Source organism: Rhamphochromis longiceps, linkage group LG7, assembly GCF_057381845.1.
Source record: "Rhamphochromis longiceps isolate RC_006_pf linkage group LG7, R_longiceps_female_GT1.1, whole genome shotgun sequence".
Lineage (NCBI taxonomy): Eukaryota > Metazoa > Chordata > Actinopteri > Cichliformes > Cichlidae > Rhamphochromis > Rhamphochromis longiceps.
In genome coordinates this window covers 22,115,589-22,131,219 of record NC_140563.1, presented here as the reverse complement: position 1 = coordinate 22,131,219, position 15,631 = coordinate 22,115,589, and the positions used below count along the sequence as shown (strand labels likewise).

At 38.7% G+C, this 15,631-nt stretch overlaps 1 protein-coding gene across 1 annotated transcript in view; it reads right to left on the bottom strand.

Annotated features, from left to right (window-relative positions):
- Positions 1 to 15,631, bottom strand: part of map1ab (microtubule-associated protein 1Ab) — a 51,781-nt gene that overhangs the window by 18,324 nt on the left and 17,826 nt on the right. The window contains exons 2-3 of the mRNA XM_085412844.1: positions 4,204 to 4,286; positions 1,510 to 1,647 (exon numbers count right to left, since the gene is read on the bottom strand). The gene's annotated coding sequence lies outside the window, so the exon portion shown is untranslated. The remainder of the gene's footprint in view (positions 1 to 1,509; positions 1,648 to 4,203; positions 4,287 to 15,631) is intronic.

Genomic DNA, 15,631 nt, shown 5'->3' with positions numbered 1-15,631 from the left:
TGCACTATTTTCAGCTAGATTAGCTAAGCGCCGCAGCTCTTCAGCAATCTCCCGACTAAAGGAAGTCATTTCTGCTGTGAGCCTGGCATTGATCAACAAAGGTGACACCATGGCACACTTTGAATGACAAGCCCTCATTTCCATAATGCAGAAATGCAAAAAGTGTAAAAAGAAATAAATAAACATCTAAGGAAGCAAACAGGAAACAAAGTGAAGGGTAAATAATTAGCAAACAAATACATTATAAAATACTTTATAATTAAAGTGAACTTATGATAAAACAAAGGCAAATAAATATAGAAGTAAATTATACAGATTTTTTAAATATAAATTAATAGACGACTTTATTTATTTATAGTGCTTTTTATTTAATAATCGATTGACTTATTTCTTCTTCCTCTTCTTTCGGCTGTTCCCTTTACGGGTGTCCTGTCACACTGCATGTCCTCCTTCACTACATCCATGAAGCTCTTCTAAGGTCTTCCTCTTTTCCTTCTACCTGTAAACTTCATCTTCAACATCCTTTGTCTGCACATGTCCAAATTACCGCAGCCTTGTGTCTCTAACTTTGTCTCCAAGCCGCTCAATCTGAAACGTCTCTCTCATTTCTAATCTTGTTCATCCAGGTACTACCCAATGAATATCTTAAGATTTTCAACTGCCACATCCAGCTTGGCCTCCTGTCTTTTCTTCAGTGTCACCATCTCCACACCATGCTTCATAGCAGGTCCCACTATCATCTCAATAAACCTCCCCTCTCACTCTTGCTGCTATCCGTCTGTCACAAATCACCCCTGACACTCGTTTCCACCCATCCAGTACCACAGTTCTTCTCTTGGCACCCTATCGTCTGCTTTCACTAGACCTCTAGTCCTTCTGTCTCCATCACCCTAACTTGCTGCACATCCTTTTCCTCTTCCTTACTGTACAGCCTAACATACAACTCACTACAAGCCTTTCTTTTTGTCACTTCTTTACACCTAGTCTCACTACTTTCTTCATCTCCCTAACTATCCGACTTTGTTTTGTTTTTTTGCTAATCTTTTCCTTTAACTTACTTCCTCATTCCACCACCAAGTCTTCTTCCTCTGTCCAGAAGATCATACACATCAAACACCTTCTTCACCTCTACAGCTGTGTTTTCCCAGTCATCTGGTAACTCGTCCCTACTACCCAGAGCCTGTCTGAACTCCTCTCTGAACTCTGTGCAACACCCTTCTATCTCACTTAATTAACATATTTATTTGTTTAATTTAATTTTGCGAGCTTTGATCTTTTTTAAAAACTGAACGTTTAGAAAGTTGGGACAGGAATACTTTCAATTCTCATCATCTTTTGTGAAATATACAGTTATACATATTGTTTGTCTTTGTAGTCATTTTACAACTGATAAAAATTTGCATTTGTCCTTTGAGAGTAAACAGTTTTTAACCACACACATAACTGTGAATGCAAAATCTGAATGTTGTTATTCGTTTCATTATTACCAAAGAACAGTAGATGGCTTACCCCAGGATCAGTAAAGACACGTGAAAAGGTCTGGGAGGTGAAAACACCAGTTTGAAGGAGGAGGGCACCGTGATCTGAGCTCTGCCCACTCAAGACCAGAAGCTTGTGTCCTGCTGAGTCTGTGACTAAAGACTGGATCTGGGACACACACAGAGGAACAAAGGACAGAGAGGGACAGAGGACAGTTAAAGGGGAGCCAACACAGCCAAGATAGATAGAGAAATACCTGCATTAGTGATAAATAAAGATTCACTTAAACTGTGTCAAGGTTAACAAGATTAAACATTAATGGCCTGATTTTTTTCACGCTTCTTTCCTTTCAAAAGGGACAAAAAGATAATGCCGAATACTTGATTTAAGCAACTGAAATAATTTATTTTGTGTCATAGAAAGTCATAGAAACAACTCAAATTTGTGTGCAATAAAGAGATGAACGTAACTGAGGAAAATGACATGGAATAAAGAATTTGAATTAAGTGTATTCGTGGCCTCACCACTATGCTTTAGCTTTGCCCCAGAACCTTTGTACTTATTCTACCAATTGGGAACTCTAAAGCAGTCATAACCTCGCCAATTCCACACTACATTTGGGTAAACATGTAATATGGCTTAACATCTGTGGAAAGGTCTGCCATTTAAAAAAGGACTTTTAAGAAGAAAACAATCTCCATCTGTTAGCATAGTTTAATTTCAACATAGTTGTTAACATACATCTGCTCAAACATGTCTGAAAACCATCTGAGCACAATGAAAGCAGAAACCTCTGGAGCTGAACACAAAATGTGACGCTGGTTCCAGAACATAGCTAATCCCCAAAGACTCCCATGTTAAAATGTCCGACTTTACTGCAATAAAAAACTGGCAAGGTTGAAATTTTTTTTAAGCGGATAAGGGGAGTGATCATATTGACACGTGTCAGCAGAACAAGCACAAATGCAAATGTCGCTGATTGTGTGTCTGCTAAGCGTCATCTCTGCTAAATGGTGTCGCTGAACTGGAACTCTGTTTTGTGCATTTTTGGAGCCCTTTTAATGGAATTATCAGACAAATAATGTGGCTTCATAGATGCTGACTGCTAACTAAGTTTGCTTGCACTGGCTGGTAGCTTAGGGCTTCATCTTCTCGTCCATATATAGTAACTTCTGCCTCCAAAAACATGGGGCAGCCAAACTAGTCGGTGAAATCACAGTGGGTACATCCATATTTTACATCACCTATGGTTCTGATAAACTATGGAAGGAATAGTAACAGCTAAAACCTAAACCAGAAGAAGTTAAAAAGTTCATGAATGTCATTATCCTCAAAGAGGTTTTCCATAAAATGGTAAATGGCCTGCATTTGTATAGCGCTTTTCTAGTCCCTAAGGACCCCAAAGCGCTTCACACTACATTCAGTCATTCACCCATTCACACACTGGCGATAGCAAGCTACATTGTAGTGTTACGATTCGATGTTGTCAGTGTTTTGTTTTAGGCGTGACTGTTATGTGTTTCCTGTTTTACTTTGAAGGTCTGTCTTATCTCAGTGTGTTCAGATTACGCTTCGTTGTCTCGTCAGTTCTGATTTGCCCCAGCGACCCTCCAGCGAAGACAGACGAAGGCTGAAGCGGTCCCTCGGACCCTCCAGCGAAGACAGACGGAAGGCTGAAGCGGTCCCTCCCTCGGACCCTCCAGCGAAGCCAGACGGAAGGCTGAAGCGGTCCCTCCCTCGGACCCTCCAGCGAATGGACGAGACCCCATTTATGTTACACCCCAGCCCAGGGAACCGGCGTGCGACATAAGGAAAATAAAAATAAGGAAAAATGCCCCCCCACTCCCTGCTCTTAAGGAGGACGAACCAACAAAAAACAGCTACCATGGATTTCACAACAGCCAGTCAGTTTATTGAGTCCCAAAAGGTAGCAGGCATCAGGGTGAGCATGGCCAAAACAACAAACAAAAACTCTAGAAATTAAATGCAGCTGGCTTACCTTCACAGAAAACCCCAAACAAAAATTACAGGTGTCTTACCTGCCTCCCTAACCAAAAACAGGAGAAAAGGTTCCCAAAGAAAAATGGCTTCTCACCCCTACAGCTACTGAGTAAAAACAGTATAGACAACTATTTACATCTATATACAACAAACTATTTACAACACAGGGGGAAATCACGACCATGACAAACTGAAACACAGGGCTTAAATACATAGAGGGAGCAATCAGGGAATGGACAACAGGAGGGAAACACAGCTGGGGCAAATCAGAACTGACGAGACAAGGAAGCGTAAACTGAACACACTGAGATAAGACAGACCTTCAAAGTAAAACAGGAAACACATAACAGTCATGCCTAAAACAAAACACTGACAACATCGAATCGTAACAGTAGCCATAGCTGCCCTGGGGTGCACTGACAGAGGCGAGGCTGCCGGACACTGGCGCCACCAGTAGGCTTAGGTTAGTATCTTGCCTAAGGATATTTGACATGCAGCCAGGAGGCAGCCTGGGATCGAACCACCGACCTTCTGATTAGTGGCTGACCTGCTCTGCCACCTGAGCTACAGCCACCCCCCCATAGTTATAAAGGAAAGTTAGGTAAAATAATTAGGTAAAATAGGACTGCTAAACACAGATGAACTCACTATAAGCATCTCCTTTTCTCACATCAATAAACGTAAACCAGCAAAGAACAGCAATTCAGAACATGCTGCTCTTACCTCTGATAAAACAGTGCCTTCTGAAGGGTTGACGAGCACTACGGTCTCTAAGACATCACTCCTGTGGTGGAGAGTCCTTTGTCCTGAAAGAGAAGATGGAAAACCTTTAAAAAAATTTTTTTAATGTAACAAATCTGAAGAAAGGTTATGGAGGCCCGAAAGGTCGAATGAGGTAAACGACTTGATCGAAACTGCTGGCAGACATTCAGCCATCTGGTTTGAAGACATCCTGTTTGGATTGCATCCAGACCTGATCTGGAAAACCTCTTTGAGTCAGAGAGATTTACTGTACTGCATTCTCCACTATATGTGGGGCAGTCCCTTTATAGAGACAGGCAACCCACTTGTGCATCAATGCAAGAGCAAAAGTTAGAATAAGAAAGAGGTCACAAATGTCTGTTGGGTGAAGTTTAAAATTAAAGCCTCAAGATTTTATTCGTTGTTTCTCTGCGCTCGTCTTTCCTCCCTTCGTTCTCTCCTCACCACAACCTGGTGAGGGAGATGGCTCCCCTCCCTCAGGCTGGTTTTGCTGGAGGTTTATTCCCATTAAAAGGGAGTTCTCCCCTTTTTTCTGCAAAGTTCTCGATTAAAGGGAACTGCTGGGTCATAAGCTTGCTGTATGCAAGTTGCGCTAGGATGGCTAACACCATTTTATACAGTGCATTACAGAACTTGGGAACAATGTCCGTAAATTGGACATCATTTTTCTCTATTTTTTTGACTGAATAGAAACAGTATTTGGACATGGATTGAAAGTAAACACTAACGCACTTATACATAGAGGACATAAAACAAGCGAAACGCAAGAAAATTGAAAACACTTCCTTACATTTTTTTTGTGCATTTAAATTTTTGATATTATGTGTCTCCCCCAAAAGTACACCACAAATTAAAAGTTAGGTTTTATCTCACTTATTAACAGAGAAACAATCAACACTTTAAATTCAAAGATTTAAAACAGCAGCAGCATGTCAGAGTCATGTCATGTTTAGCTAGAAACAAGCCACTACAACAGAGGCTGCTGTCCCATTTTGGAGAGCTCAGCCTAGAGTTTATATTTTAGTTAATGTGCAAAAGTTACATATCGTTAGCTTCATAGCATAAGTGCCTAAGTCATTGACTTAGTCAAATGACTTAGGCAATTATGCTATGAAGCTAACGATATGGCAAAATTCCTATAGCTGCACAGGGAGTCTATGGAGATGCTGAGATCTCTGTTGCACTGATGTTGATCACAGTCAGCTTGACTATAGTATGAGTTACAAAATCTTTACATGGATGATGAGCAAAATATTGTTTTATATTCGTGCAGATCATTTTATCAAAAGTCTTTGAGTGAATGGGAATGAATGACACAGGGACAGCGGTCAGCTTCCCTGCGTTCTCGTCTAATGTGTTAGGCTGAGGTCTGGCATTTTGTTAGCAACTGACAGCTCTACTCACATGATTGGTAACCAATGTATTGTTTATGTAGTACTAGGTGACCAATCCAGGGCAGGGCTTTTAGAAAGGTCTAGACAGGAGCTAAACGTACAGTATGTAAAAACAAAATGACATTTTAAACATTAACATTTAAAATAAAATAAAAAAAACACTTACTTACTAAATGAGCATAAAAATGGGAACTATCATATTTGTTATATTATGTACATTACTCATTTTAGAGGTGGTGTTAAGCTTTTAATTCCCCTTTGTTTCAGTGCAAATTAGATATCTCAGAGCTCTATTAATAGGAGGATCTCAGTGACTCCACCATCCGCCGGGATCTTCAGTGCATCCCCCGAGTTTGCAGAACTTTGCCTTCCTCTTTGCGATCTGTCACGTGTTTTCCATGAAAAGACTAATGTAAATCACTGCCAGCTTAAGATACCATGCTGCAAAAAGAACAGCATTAAGAAAAAACAAAGTACTGTTAAGATGCAGAGGAGTTTGAATGAAACAAGTAATTTAATACATTAAAGAGAAGCTCTGAAATTATTCCACTTGAATATCAATAATGCAATCAGTGTGATATTAAGTCTAGACCATCTGTGATCACAGGAAGAAGCACTCAAATATTATATTGCACACAACAATCACAGACATATTATCTGTTTTCAGCTGATCTGATTCATCCATTTATATCCTTTTTTTTGTACCAAATGATATTAGTATAATTTTGAAAAAAAGAGTGAGCTGAACTGAATCATTTTGTATTCAACCACATTTTTCTCTTTTCTACAAATCATCTGTGACATTTTCAGAAAATGTCAAGAGTTATTTTCTCTCCTCACAGTGATTCTACCTATTCTGAGATCATGAACTCTTTCACACAGGTGATCTTTTTGTGGTGCGTCATAAGAACTAAAAGCTGCATATCACGTTTTCAATAGCAATAACAATGGTTCAACGTAGAGTTAATAAACGTTATATTCTAATTAAGCTCCCACAGTTTTAACACCAAAAACCACAGCATATATACTACTATTATCAAGGAGAAGACAGGCTCTCTGGATATTTACATTAAATTACAGATGTTGGTTGTTACTTCAGGAAGTGAACAATGAACTTTCAGACGGTCTAATTGCTTCTTTTTGATTCAAATGTTGTGGTTCATTAGGAGTTACACAGGGATATGGTTGATGGTTTTTGATATCACCATTTCATAAACACAATATCCTTTTTTTATATTTGATTTATGTCATTTGAGAGTAATAATTGTGTTTAAATTACTGGCACACGTACGTCAGCTTAATCTCTCTTCTGAGTGGTCTTGGAAACAAAAGCGTTTGGACTTCTTTAAGTTTCTTGAAGATGTTTCCTCTCTCATCCGAGAAGCTTCTTCAGTTCACCTCTGAGTGAATGTTGGAATGTCTGAGGTATTTTTTTTACATGTAATTTATGTGCATAATTTAATAAACGAATACATGCCCATGCTACGATATTGGTTGACCTGTTCTTGGAACTGGATAAATGCAAAAACTGAGTCATTTTAGCCCATTGCTAGGTGGTTGCTAGGGAAAATGATGACATCATGCTATCTGATATAGATGAGACCCTTATAGACACTGTGATTTTTAGTTATCATCTATTTCCATTTTTAGTCATGTTGATATATTAAATTGTGTCAGTGTCCTTATATAGAGCCCTTAAAACTGGCTAGTTTAAAGTAGCTATACAAATAAACAAGACTTCTGCTTGCATTTAGCATTCATTATGTTTTGATTCGTTTTAGCATTTTAAGCTAATTGTTATTGTTCATTAAGCTCTCCTGTTACTGGTGCATTAAACTACAAACAGGAAATGTGAGCTAGCAATACTACTACCATAGTGAAAGACTATTTTCATCCAAAACCTCTTGCATCTTGACTGATTTATCACAACTAAGGATGCAAACAGTTTAAATTATGAAACCCATGTGAACCTATAAAGTGGATTTATTTTCATATTGCAATGTATTCATCATAAGGCAGCATTCTGCCAGCATCATTCAACCAAATTAGAAGATGTGGCTCCCTCTGTTGATGTTACCATAGGAACACACTGCAGACCAATAGAAAGCAACGATTTCTAATCAACTGACAGCTTCATAGGGTGAGTGGCGATGAGAGGTCACTGAAGGATTTAACTGAAGAACGACACCCCTTGCTGGGACAGCAGTCAGAAGTTCTAACACTCCAGCAGATCTGCCCACAGACGCGTCCGGTTTCACAGCACGATGACTAAGCTGCGAGGGTGAGCCATGATTTGCAAGTTTGCTTTGATACTTTAATCCCTGGCAAGAGCAAAACGCAACACCGAGCAGCCTCGTCGATATGGACAATAGAGACGCTGGAACCACAAAGCTGCAGGATGAATTTGTTAATTTGCTCTCACAAGAACGAGGCCCATACACTTGGTGCTTTCCTTTGACCTCCAGGTGAAGCAGATGAGGAGAGACTCCATTAGCTGCTGCCGATGGCTGCCCGCAAGCTGATTGTTCGCTGACACTGCAGACTGGTACGACAAGATACTACAACAACAAAGACACTCTCTGTCAGTGTGAAATGCTGATGTTTCTCCTCGGGGTCACAGCACATCAACAAGCCTCTCAGAGGGCTCGCTGTCACTGCAGGATGAGATTTCTCAGACCACGTCACCTTTACTCCTAATTACTGCTAATGGGGATAATTCTGTGTAGGTGACAGTGGTGCACTGGCAGGTTAAAAGGCCCTCCAACACTCAACTTTTAGCATTTTGTTATTATGTAATTCAGGTGAAGACCCCTCCCCTCTTATGTTTTAACCCTCTCAGGCCCGAATTAATTTTTTTGCTGCTAATGCACAACCAAGTCCTGCAGTGGTACTTCTGAGTAAAAAAAACTCATAAAATATGTATGTGGGATAATCAGGTTGTTAGGTCTTAACTGTTGCAAATCTGCAACGTCTGCCTGGAGAGGGTTAAGGGGATTTAATTAAAAGAAAATGAATTTCAAACAACATTTATAATCATTTCATATTTGGAGGTATTTTTTTTAAGATGATAAACATTTTTTAAAGCTGTCCATATAAGAAAATGTGCAGCTATTTTTTGTTTTAACTATAAAAAATATAAGATTTGGGTGGTATAAACTGGAAAACCTGCGAATGGGGTACAGCAGCAGAAGACACCAGGTCGCTCCTTTCCGCTGAGAACAAAAAACTGATGCTACAGTTCATAGAGGCTCACCGAAACTTGACAACAGACTGGAACTGGTGCCAGGTCTCATGAGTCTGATTTTTTTTTCTTTATGTTAGAATCAACAACATGAAAGAATAGATCCATCCTTCCTTGTGTCAACAGTTTATGCTGGAGGTGGTATAATGATGTGTGGGATGTTTTCCTGGAACACGGCCTCTTAGTACCAACTCAGTATTGTTTAAGATTACAGCCTGCCTGAGTATTGTCTTCCTTAGTCGTCTTTCAGTGACTGCCTCTGTCACAAAGCTCAAATCAGCTCAAACTAGTTTCTTGAACGTGACAGTGAGATCACTGCTTTAAAATGGCCTCCACTGCCACCAGATATCACTTCAGTAGAGCACCTTTGGGATGTGATGCTGGGAGATTTGGATCATAAATGTAGGGCCAACAAATCTGCAACAGATGTTATCATGTCAACATGAATCAAAGTCTCTGAGGAATGTTTCCACAACCTTGTTGAGTCTATGACATGAAGACATTAAGGTAATCTTAATGCGCTAGACTTAACATACAGACATGCACAAGATAAATGTAAAAAATGTAAAACAAGTAGCAGGCAGAGGAGTTTAGATGGTTGTAGGCAAGTGAAGGTTAGGGCACCGAGTTAGTCATCCCTCCTACTGAGGAGCTGGAACATCAGTAATGAAAATTTCTTGTCCTTTAAAAAGACAAGGTATTACTACTACTGCACTATACCAAGTCACTGTTTTATCATTATCTTTATTTATTTATGTTTTTACTTTTTAACCCAATGTGTCCTAATACATGCTGTTTCTCTGTGAATTATAAAAATTCTCTTCACATACACAGTGAAACAACCGGGTCAGCATCATTATATTCCTGTCTCCAAAATAATGATGTAAGCTACATTATGAGCCAAGGACATAATGTATTTCCATAGTGTCATCTGTATCTGTCTGAACATGGGATACATCAATGCATCAGCAGGACTTCTTCAAATAAGATGAAACTGACCAATGGCAGTGGCCAATTTAGCAATGGATAAATGACTAAATCTGAATGAAACCGTTATAATAACGATTGTTTTGTTTCACAGTAAAAAAAAAAAAAAAAGGGTAATACATAAAAACAAAATAAACACACACAAAAAAGAAATATTGTGAATAATGCTGTCCCAGCTTCCACAGCTATCCAGCCTGTAGTTCACTCCAAAACCACAAATACCAGCATGTTGCTGTACATTCAGGGCACACCATTTACCTTCAGGACAATGTTGGTGTTCTTCATCTAACCTCAGTTTTTCTTTGTACACAGGCAGGCTCAGACCCAGACACCTCGACATTCAACACAAAATGTCAGCTTGCTCCTTTATTTTCTATCCTGTCCTAACTTTTAATTCATTGTCCTGTCATGTACTTATTGTTTTACTTTTGTTTCTCCTCTGTGTGCTTGTCCGTGTCTCCTGTTTTGCAGTTTTAAAACCTCCCAAAATGAAGCTTTTACGTTCAGTTGGGTAGATGTGATCTCTTACATTCTGCCTCTATTCCTCCTGGTGATTCAGGCTATTCCTGAAGCTCTATTTTCTCCCACACTTCTGATTTCCCACACTGTCAGAATCACCTCATTCTCAATTTCAGCATCACTACTCTTGTCCAGCGAACTTTCTGCCTACGCTCTCCGAGCCAATCAGCACCCACTCCCTGTTCTTTAAATTCATTCTGCGGTAACTCTGCCTTTGATCTATTTTGTATCCATTCTCATCTCATCCAGGTTGTTCAGGACATCCATCATTGATTAATGAGCTCTTCTTATAGAAACTGCTGTTGTCAAAAAGACAAAAGTATTACACTGATCGGCCACGTGGACTACGAATCTGCAGGACAGTGACAAATGACAAAGTCATGTGCAAGTCCTGCCAAAGTTTCTCACTTATCTAATGAACATGATCAGCATAAAGAAAGCTGTCAAATGCTGGTGGATTTTTCAGTGGTTTAAATTAACACACAATTAACACATATATAAATCAAAATATCCAACTTTCAAGAATTTTCAAGCATTTCCATGTATTTAAAGAAACTAAAGGTAAAAAAAAAAAAAGGTTAATGACAAACATCATTGTTCATATCAGCCTTTTAACCCAGTGCCCTGTGATAAATTCCTATTGTAATAAATAATGAGACATTTACTGGAAATTACAGCCCGGTGATGTGAGTCAGCCTTGTGGGTCTCAGTACACCGAGAACCAAACAGTGCGAAGCTAAAGGCTCCTCAGGCAGGCCAGCGTCTGCTCCGCAGCTTAAATGTGTTTGTTTAAAGAGCCCATTTAGAAAAAAAAAAAAAAAAAAAAAAAAAAGAGCCCTATTGAAGACAGCAATGTTCAGCCAAGTTGCCCTCATCTATTCATCCCTGTGGCTTTCTTTTACTGGCATTGCAGCCAGCGAGGAGGCATCATCCTATCACATAAAGTGACGTCCAAGCAAAGGCAGTGAAATGAAGACTCGCGCTGTTCAGACTGGCTGATTTTCACTTTTTTTTTTTAAATTTTTAAATAACTCATATCTCTGCAGAGGCTTTACTGCTTTTAGAAGGTCCCGGCTTTCCGTCTGAGCTGAATTTGTCTTAAGTACTAATGACATACTCGTATCAAATCAGCGCTCAGGCTTTGTGATGTGTCTGCGATTTTAACATCAAAGCAGTGCATTAGAATATCATTGTCACAGATTTTACTAAGTCCACAACAAAGACTGCAGCCAAAGATAAATCTTCCTATTTGTTAGCAGTCGCTTGGTGAGTGTCGAAACTGCAAAGCACAGTTATTTTTTTTAAACAAGAGCAATTATTTTTTTTATCATATATAGTGTAACAACGGTGGCCAAATGTAAAATAATAATAATAATAATGATAAAGTCAAGTAATCCCCATTAACCAAAAGGTTCAGGCTTCAGGCTGCTCTAAACTCAGTTGGTTTTATATAATGATAATGAGAGTGGATACATGTTGTCACCTCTGGCACGCAGAAGCCCCGCCTAACACAGTGGATGAATTGAGAGACTGCTCCAGGGCTATAATTAAGGATTATTATAAACAGTGAGTCATGCAAAGCTACTCAGTCTGAGCATAAAACTATGGAGATGAAAATGAGCAGTTAAGCTTCTTTTTAGGTAGACAGTTTAGATGATGCCACCATTGTTAAAAAAAATCATCTTAATAATCATTTAAAACAATCAAATACAGATAGACTGACCGATGTTGTTTTTATTTCACATTTTACAATGTTACTATTTTACATTTGACTATTTTACTAAAACTGGCCTATTCTTTAAAACGATATATTAGAAGTATAGCCAGTAATGAACAAGATTGTACATTTTATTGTATTTGGTGATTTTTTGTGTTGTTGTTTTTTTAATTATACCTTATCTAGCATTGTCTTTTAACTTATTTTGTTTCTATATTTTTACTTTATTATTATTTAATTAAATGTATTTGACACACTAGGCTGCTTTATTTGATGTTTCATCTTTGATTGTTAACTGCTGCACATTATTTGTTTTGTTTCATTACATTTCGCTCCATCTGATTATCCGATTGTCACCGTTAATTGCACTAACCTGCAAGAAAGGTGTTAGACAAAGAGTTTGATTAACTAAATTGAAACTCTGCTCTGAGGTTTTTTTTTGGTTTTTTTGGTTCTTTTAAACAGCAAATACCTCGCAGGGCCAAAGTATTCAAAAATAAAGTTTCCTTTCTTATGAAAACTTTGTGATTACTTGCAGCATCTGGGTACAGTGGTTAATATTCAAATAGGAGCACATTAATTCAGCAACTTCATATTTTTTGACAATGTGTGACAACAGTGTCTCTAAATAAACAATCCATTGAGTGGATTTTGCTTAGAGGGTTCACTGCAAGGTGCAAATCTGTTAAACTTCTGTTTTTCCCTATGTTTGTTCCTTGTTTCACCCTGGACTTCAAAACTGTTACATATAAATTTCATCAGTTCAAAGAAGTACTCGGTAATCCATCGGAGACATTCGTGCTAACACATGTCTGCAGTGGTCCATCTTCTTGACAAAAATAACTCTGGCAGCAGGTTCCATGCTGGGTGTCATCTGTCCTGCTTCCATCGGTTGAGTTTGGGGATCTTGGGAGATGTGAACTCTTCGCTTCCCCTCAGTTTTTGCACGACTCTGCATGTCAGGCCCAGAGGAAGGAAGGTCATTTGTTAGACAGGACTCAGTGTTTCAGCTCTCGACTCTCTCTTCTCAGCTGACCTGCTTGATATAAATATCCACGTCTGAACTCCCAAAATGAGAACGCTCTGTTTAAAGGCGACTAAAACGGAGCACTGATCGACCGAGGCCCAGCCACTGCACTGCTCCATATAGCATGTTCCACATTTACAGCAGCGGGCTGGCGTGAGGGGGGGGGTTCAAGGAATTTAAAGACAACAGCTTAAAAAAAAAAACTTCTAGGGAGATTGGTCTAACAGAGCTTAGAATATTGGGTTTTATTTATAGTGGAAAACAAACTTGAAAAATGGACCACAGCATTGGATCAGAGGCTTTAAAGCATTCATGAGGAAAAGAGTTGAAAGTGATTCGGGAACAAGGATCGCTACTTTTTTATATTTAAAAAATAATCATAAAATATCTACAGGGAGATATTTTTTAATATAAAACCACTGAGTTTGAGAGCGTACCTACAAACCTTGCTTCTGTACCACCTATGCTATTTTTTTACCTCGACCACGTACATTCTTTTAATCAATATGATACATAAAATTTTTACCAATTAATAAATTAACAACTTAATTTCTATTACTTAACATCTTTCATGCCTATGGCGTTAGAAGAAGTAGCCTCAGTTATTAAGAAATATAATAATGTTAATTTAAAAAGAAAGCCATCACATCATGAGAGAGTCACTGCTGGAGTTATTTTACAGGATCTTTAACATCAGATCAAACCTAGCGTGACTGGAGGTGACTAAGATACCGTAAATTTCAGAGCAGCCATCAGAAAGGTGTGTGAAAATCTGGGATATATACTTTATGTGACAAATTAAAATAAATAAATAAATTCAAAAACAGCACTTGAACCCTACAGTGAGGGGATATGGTGGCTCTGTTATGTGGTGTGGGGTGTGGGGTGTTGGCATTGTTTTGATCCCCTTGTTCCCTTAGCTCAGTGTTTCTCAAACTTTTTTTCTGGCATGCCCCAGTTTCCAAGCCTAAAAAAAGTTCATGCCCCACAAGAGTAACAATCATTAAGGATCCATAATGAATTTCATTTTAATGCTTAGCACAATAACACTTCTTATTTTTCACCTGGTTGTTCCTGGTTGCTTAGAAATTGGTACTGCAAATCACTACAGTCACTGTTGGTTCTGAATGATCACCTTTATCATACAATCAAACACAGGAAGGGAGTAGACACTCAAAGTTCTTCTTTGGATGTTGGCTGGCTTCGATAATAATAAGGTCGGGGATCTGGGGAGGCCACTGATCCTGCTTCATTGCGTGTTTTTCTATCCAGGTATGCTTTTGCTGCACTGACAGTATGTTTAGGATCACTGTCTTGCTCAAACATAAACCTTTCACCATCAGACACTTTCCAGATGGTATTGCCTGGTGGATCAAACTCTGTCGGCCATTCTCCGAGTTCATAATACAATTAATGTAGACAGGAGCCCCAAAACCACTCACTGAAATCCAGCCCCAAAGCATCACAGAGCATCTACAGTGTTTTACAGATGCCTGCAGATATCAGTGTTGTACCTCTCTCCTTACCTTCTCCATGCATATTTATGATGATTTCAACCAAAAAGTTCAAATTCTAATGAGTTCATAAGACCTAGGCTGAAATAAGAATTTTCATTCAGTTCTACAGTAATGTGGCATACTTCAGCTGTTTCTCTCTTTTCCCCTTCCTTAAGAATGGTTTTGTGACAGCCACCTTTCCACTAAGACCATTTCTGTGTTCAGTGAACAGTAGATGGATCATGTGAAGGACCGGATACATCGCTCAAGTCCTCTGTCAGATCTTTATTTGATTTTTCTTCTTAAGGACATGACTATTAGATATTGCTCATCTGCTGTAAATATTTTTCAGGCCAAACACCATTCTGAGATATACCAGGTTTTCAGGCATCACCTTGTTCGTACAGATATACTATTTTATGCCTCTTAGACTGTCCTCTTTGTAATTTTTGTAGATTCAACTATAGAAATATTAGACTGTTAGCAATAAAATGCCAAGAGACAAAATGTAAAATTGGTTATTTGCTAATTTGTCTGTTATGTGGGGAAACAATACTGGTTCATGATTTGAGAACTGGACAGAACAAATGAGTGAAATAACAGCCAATGTCCAAAGAAAAACTTCACAAAGACCTTCACAAAGCCTGAAGTTCTATTGCTTAACACCATTATTTTGCCTATACACACAGACACACATAGCAAGCTAGCTGTATGTGTGTCTGTGTGTATAGCCAAAATAATGCCAAAATAACCAGCCAGCCAGCCACATAGATTTCATACTCAAAAAGGTAAAAAACAAGCAGTGGTAGGAAGATTTCAAAATCTGTGACGTGTGTTCATGATTATTTGTACTCCATGAACATCAGCAGAGAGCTGGGTCAAAAAACCAAGCACTGGCAAGAAAGCAGCTGGAGTCTCATTAGCTTAAAATGTTATGCAATTTAAGCAGAAACATTTTTGATTTTTCTGCTAGTTATTTTCTCCACAAACTATCGTTTTCATCTATGA